The sequence below is a fragment of the Sinocyclocheilus rhinocerous genome, unplaced genomic scaffold (assembly GCF_001515625.1).
Source record: "Sinocyclocheilus rhinocerous isolate Xijiao unplaced genomic scaffold, SAMN03320098_v1.1 scaffold1441, whole genome shotgun sequence".
Lineage (NCBI taxonomy): Eukaryota > Metazoa > Chordata > Actinopteri > Cypriniformes > Cyprinidae > Sinocyclocheilus > Sinocyclocheilus rhinocerous.
Window position 1 is genome coordinate 452,152 of NW_015654063.1, and position 6,604 is coordinate 458,755.

The following is a 6,604-nucleotide window of genomic DNA, read 5'->3' on the forward strand; positions in this document are numbered from 1 at the left end:
TGGCACACGAGATGCGATGACGATGTAAGTAAGTGTCATTTTTAATGTTTTTCTTAGCCTATCTAGTTGAAGCCACTAGATGCAGCGCTGCTGCGTTGTTAATTACAAATATTGCGGGAAAATAGAACAACAATGCGGAGAAGATGTTGTTTACGTCAAAACTGAAACCAAGCCGTTCACACAGAACACATATTTTGAACATTTTCTAGAGGGACATCTATCACCGTTGCACTAGCGTCTCGCACAAAAGAGCAGCATTTTTAGAAAGCCATGTAAAAGTAATGCAAGTTCAACTTTGAAAAAACATATCTCGAGACTTTATGGCGGTTTTTCCCCATCCCGAATTGAATATAATTCGAATTTTGATAATATTGAAGTACAAAATTAGAATTTAGTTTTTCAGCCATTTTGACAGCCCTAATGGACTTTGTCCAAAATTTTGCTCATGTGAGTCCAAATTAATGAAGCGGTTCTTTTTAATTATTTAAAAGCAAACAGTGTGACCAATGAAGTCTGATTATTGTACCATCTTCAAAAAACACAGGGCAGTGCCATAGAACCACGTCCAGAAAGCTGTGGTAGTATCATGTTATTGTTTTTTGTCAGCTATGTTTTGCTGCATCACTGAATAGATCCATATGCAAACAACAGACTTAAGGGTCATGCATTTCTTTCCACATGTAACTTATAGATTAAGTCAAAAGCAATTAAAAATTGTGGAATCCTTAGGAAAGACAACCTACAGTACAAATACAAAAGCAAATAAGCTTCACAATCAATAATTAGTCAGTGCAGATTGACTGTTAGATTGTTCATATATTTTTTATGAATCTGGTTTCAAACTGTGTCCTGTGTGTGTGTGCCTTGAAGGACTACACATTAGCACCAGCATGGACAGGTCAGATATTTGATTGTACCATAAGCAGAAGATCAATAGTTCCATGTCCCTGTGGTCTCCTACACAAGGCCAACGTCAAGCACTTCCGCCACATTCACAATTGCTATCTCCAGAAATGCCTTTCCTTCATTGATTCCCTTTTCTTTTTATTAGATAGCACAGAAAACAAGTCTATGAAAAGGTGCTTTGCAACAAACTTCTTTAACCCATCTGGTGACATGCCTGTGTCTTGTAAATGGAATTCATTAAAACGCATCTAATCAGTGACTGGGTTGAAACCAGGGTCCCCAGCTAAACTAAGTACAACCAGTCCACATTACCAATCCAATCAAGGTGAAAAAGATTCGATTAACATAACTCATTAACCAGTTACACTGACAATGTCCACCAGCCCCTACTGATCAGAAGCCTTAAACAAACATACTCCACACTAACATAAACATGTTAAACACATCGGTCAACCACTTCCAAATATCCATATATTCTATTAAAGGGGTCATATGGCGTAAACATAAAACCATGTCTGCATTTGTGATCGGAGAAACGACAAACAACAAGCGCTACTCTACACTGCTTAAAACTCGCGTTTGAATCATCAGTGGCAAATTCTTTAAATATAAAAAATGTACTTACAGGCTGTGAGTCAGAAGCGCCAGACTGTCCTTGCAAAGTTGGAACGGCCCCACTTTATAGAACAGCCTTTGAGCACAGATCCATTGTAGGCTATGCAGAACTGCAGGTTCAGGAAACAGTCCTCCATAAAATGCGTCACACAGCGTCACAAACTGCGGGCTAGAGTGAGGAACGCCCGGCGGTCTTGCGGCAACCACATGTGACGACCCCGGGCTAGACTCCGCTTCGTCCACGGTGAAAGCCGATATTTCCTCAGCGACCAGCTCAGATCAGCTCTAGGCATGACGAAGCGGATATTGTCCTCTTTTGGAAGGCCAAACAAAGTAGTTTCACTTTCACAACGAAACACACAGCACCTTCATCACACCGACTGCATCTCCACAACATGGCGGTGGCGGCGGCAACAACAATACTACAGCGAGAATAAAAGTTACGCCTTCTTTCTTTGCGTGAACATTTGGGCGGTGTTATGCAAATCTTCCCACACAGTGACGTAGACATGTGGGGGCGTGTTTAAACGAGGCGTTTTAGGAGGGCATGGACAAGTCTTAACTTTTATAAAGAATATCTCTTTGGATTTGAGACTTTAGTCTTTGCAACTTTACAGATCTTCTTTATGCACCAAGAGCTTGGAACACTCCAAAGAGAAAGGAAAAATTGAAATCGCATCATATGACCCCTTTAAAAAAAAACATCTATGAATAACAATGACTTTAATTACATGCAGCCTCATAATGCGATAATAATGGGATTTTGCCAATATTGGGATTAAACTTTACCTCATGTAAACGCAATACTTAGATCAAACTAATGTGATTAAGCTCATAATCGTAGTAACCATAATCACATTCAAATACATGGCATACGTAAAAAAATATGCCAAGTAAACAGGGATGTAAACGCCAAAGTGCGCATGTGCTCGGTCGTAGAGGGATACCGTGTGTTGTTTATTCTAAGATTTTCACTCTGAATCTCTTTATACACAACTCACTGCACAGCCTCAGCTCCATATCTTCATCCAAAGACGGTGCAAAGAAAGCGGTGCAGCGTAGGCAAACCTAGTTACTGCAGAATTCCTCACAGTGCCAAATGTAAGCAGTACATAAAGTAACGAATGTAACTGATGTAAGCAGATGGTAGCCAGTAACATGCATAATGCGAGTTCATCATTTGTGCTGTATAATTCAGAATAATGAAATACTGAAAACTGCATGCAAACAGAAGTAAAGGGGTTTGCTAGCGTCATATAAATATCTTACTGCCATGAATTCCTTACATTAATTGTTGGAAATGAACCACATTATTGGTGCACATGTAAACAGTCAATGATAAGAAAACTCTAAACTGCATTTCTTGTGTAAAACTGTTAATGTTGTGTAAAAGGATACCATTATACAATAAAACATTTTGGAAAGAGTATCCACAGAGAAGTTTTCAATTTGAATAAATCACAAATTATCTTAAATATCAAATTAACTGCACGATTTGGGCCCCGTTGTTAATTTTCACAATTAACATGTTCTTAATGTACCAAATAAGGCGGTTCCCTGTATAATTTACAGCATCAGGTGCGGTGCATTTACCATTGCTTAGCAAAATGTTGTGCATGACATCCAGTCATGCCAATAGGAATTCACACAGTTGGAAGTTTTGCGTGAGGGAGAAAGATTTCCCCACACAGATTTATCTCATTTTCAAGCTGGTCACATGAATTCACCACACTGACCAAGAGAAAGCCTGGTTTGAAAGTGATTTCTGTGTGAGCTGTGCTTCATACATCTCTACTACTGACAATAGACAATGGATTTTTGCACCCAAAATTTCACTGAATGTGATCACACCTTTAGATTAGAGAGAATTTATTTCATCCCAAAATTGTCATTATAACTGGATTATACCAGAATTAATCAGAATCAAATCAAAACAAATCAAAATTATTGGTTGTGAACCAACTCAAATCGAATCGAAACCCTGTGAAAAGGAATCAAACGAAATCGAGAAATCTGTATCAATACCCGGCCATGGTTAGGACTAAAAAATAAATAGTTTTACACATCCTTATTCTATACCATATTTATCTCTGTCTCTCTTCTCTTGTTAGGCTGTTAGATTCATGTCCACTATATGCAGCACTACTGTTAACTGCTGTACATTACAGCTGTTGTTATTATTTATAATGACTCATAAAAGCGAGAGGTAAACCCCTCATAAATCACACAAGCCAGGAGGCGTAGTGAGCTCCGGCAGGTCTTATTTCTTGCATCTCACACAAACACAATCCACCCTAATTCATCACGGCCACACAGCGAACATGTCGCACACCCTACTATATCTCTGCTCCTCCAGTTCCGCCCCTTCATTTCTTTGTTCATTCGTTCGGCCCCTATCCAACTCCACCGGGTCGCATCCACAGGGGCGGCGAGGAGAAAATGGAATGCATGATTAACCTGTAGCCAGAGCTGATCCCTAACCTGTAGGACACCAGCAGTCTGAATGAGGTCCTTTCACGGGGTGCCTGTGCAAAATGCCTGAGGAAAGCGCTCTTTGTTATTGCAGCATGGCTGCTTTATGATGCTGAAAAAAGCCTTATTAGCGGTTGAGTAATTGACATGTCGTTTCCAGCAGTCCTTGGGCTGTTTTTGCTGATTGCTCATGCTAGTTTTCTATTTTTCCATTTTGTGTTTTCCCCTTCACCCTTTTTTCATTCACACTCTTAATAAGTAAATGATTCCTTTTTCTGTCAAGGTAACATTTATGTCTCACTCTCGTCTTGTTAGCGCTTACATATTCATCCAAAAATGCCTGATGGCTGCCAAAATTCAGGTGCTTCTCAATGTCGGCCCAATTGCTTCTGCTTCTTTTGTGTAAATTAGACTGTTGGCCTTTTAGGACTCTGGAAAATAACTATATAAATAATAAATAAGGTCAAAATGTATACAGTATATACATGTATCGGGAAAGGTGTAAATGTTCGTTTCTGTAACCGGTCACATTTTTTTCACCACTTCAAGCAACTATTTGTAAATTTATTTATTCATTTTTATATAGTTCTCATAGTTTCAAAATGCAAAGTTTTAATTAATAACAACACTGGTCCATGGCCCTGTAATTTTTGTTTTGTTTTTTGGGTGATGTATAGCATGTCTTATGTTTTACTACTCAACTATGTTTCAATTTTACTGCTGAAAAAAGATGGTTCAATTCTTTACAAATTTCTGACTGAGTCAGATTTTTGTTTGTGTTGTTTTTCACATCTTTTTAGATAACTGGTATCAATCTCAGACAAGTTTGTTCAATAGTTTGCCAGGCCTTCTTAGGTAAATGGAAACCCTACTTAAAGAGGTTGTTCCACATTATTAAGCAAGTCACAGTTCTCATGCAATATGGTGAGGAAGAAAGATCTTTCTGAAGATGAAAAGTATGAAACAATGCAATGTCTTATTATCAGTGTTGGAAACAGTTGTGCTTCTTAACAGTTTTGTGGAAACAGTAATTTTTTACTGTCATTTTTGTTCAATTTAATCCATCCTTGCTGAAAAAAAGATGGTTCAATTCTTTACAAATTTCTGACTGACCCCAAACTTTCAAACAGGAGAGTAGTTATCTCATCTATTAAATAAGCAAAAGAATCAAACCCAACCACATGGTGAGCGTTTACACCAAAAGAAATGCTAATCTACAATAATCATCCATCAGCTGAGAGTAACAAATATTAGCATAAACTAAAATCATTCAAATTAAATAATTTCTTAAAGTGTCAGTCCATAAGTTTTGCCTCTTTGTCGCCATCTCTGTTTGAAAACCTGCAATTGCAGCTGTTTGTGGAATTATCTTCCTTGCGTGGGTTGTGCGCCGGCACGGCTCCAGCGCGGATGAATCTAATGTTTTGAGGAGTATGTGTGGCACGATGCATTTAATTATTCTAGCTGCTGTGAGAAAAGGCTATAAACCAGGGTTCCTCAATAGGCGGCCCGTGAGAGAAAAATGTTTGGCCAGCGCTAATTTCAAATAATGTGGCATGAAAATTCAAACGCAGCATTAGAAAGCTACATTACCTTACATCGTGTCTACACCGGACGTGAGAGGCGCAACAAAAATACAATAGAACCCATTATAATCAGTGGTGCTCTCTACACTGGATGCGGCGTGGCATGACGCGACAAAATACAATAGAAACCATTATAATCAGTTATGCTCTCTACACAGACAGTAAACTGCTGCCGCGTTCCGTTTATGATGCACTGACATAAAGATCAAATGATTTGCAATGCTTTGTCGCGTCCAGTGCAGATACGATGTGACAGCAAAAACATGGCGAGTGTGAAGAAAAGAAAAGTAGACCCGGAAAATAGATTATTCAAATGTGAATGGACTGAACAGTTTTGAGTGACTGAGTGACTGATACCATCTTTTTATGGAATACATGTGTTGGTTCGCAATGAGTTCACAGTTTTAAAGTACAAGTTTACTTTAATTTATTTTCAAGATCTGAGGTAAAATATTTATTGTTGCTTTCACTATGGCTATAAAGATCACGCAAAATAATATTCAAACTCAGACACTTTTAACATTGAATAAAGCACATAATCATTACCTGAGATTATCACTGTCATATTTTGTATGTTGTTCCTGCCGCGAGGTCGCAGAAAATAAAAATATTGTGAATGAGAAAATGTTTAGAAAATGTTTCTAAAATATAATCCCATGTCGCTTATTGTCATGTGTCGCTGTCGTGGGTGGTTAGTGCAAAAGCTACATGGAAAAGATACTTTTTATCTTGTCTGGTTGGGACACATGGTGTTACAGTTACAGTTTGATCCCCCCAAAAAAATCCAAGTATAAAAATATTAATGCTGACAGATCTAATAATTGAATCTGCAATTAGGGAAAGTGGAGAGAAGAGATCCAGTCTGGGGATGAGCACATTTTCAAACTGTTTAGCACCATGGTATTTATGCATCATGGGATAGTGTGTTGTCCTGCATGAAAATCATTTTATTTCCAAGAGCACTATTCTTCATTTTATACCACAGCAGAAAATGGTCAGTTATGAACTCCACATATCTTGCAGAA

General features: G+C 38.3%; 1 protein-coding gene and 1 long non-coding RNA gene across 2 annotated transcripts in view; one reads left to right on the plus strand and one right to left on the minus strand.

Moving 5' to 3' along the window:
- The window catches only part of LOC107716779 (uncharacterized), a 25,143-nt gene extending 20,675 nt beyond the window's left edge, over positions 1-4,468 (plus strand). The window contains exon 4 of the long non-coding RNA XR_001637252.1: positions 4,405-4,468. This is a non-coding gene — a long non-coding RNA (uncharacterized LOC107716779). The remainder of the gene's footprint in view (positions 1-4,404) is intronic.
- The window catches only part of LOC107716778 (partitioning defective 3 homolog B-like), a 335,521-nt gene that overhangs the window by 280,207 nt on the left and 48,710 nt on the right, over positions 1-6,604 (minus strand). The gene's annotated exons all lie outside the window — the stretch shown is intronic.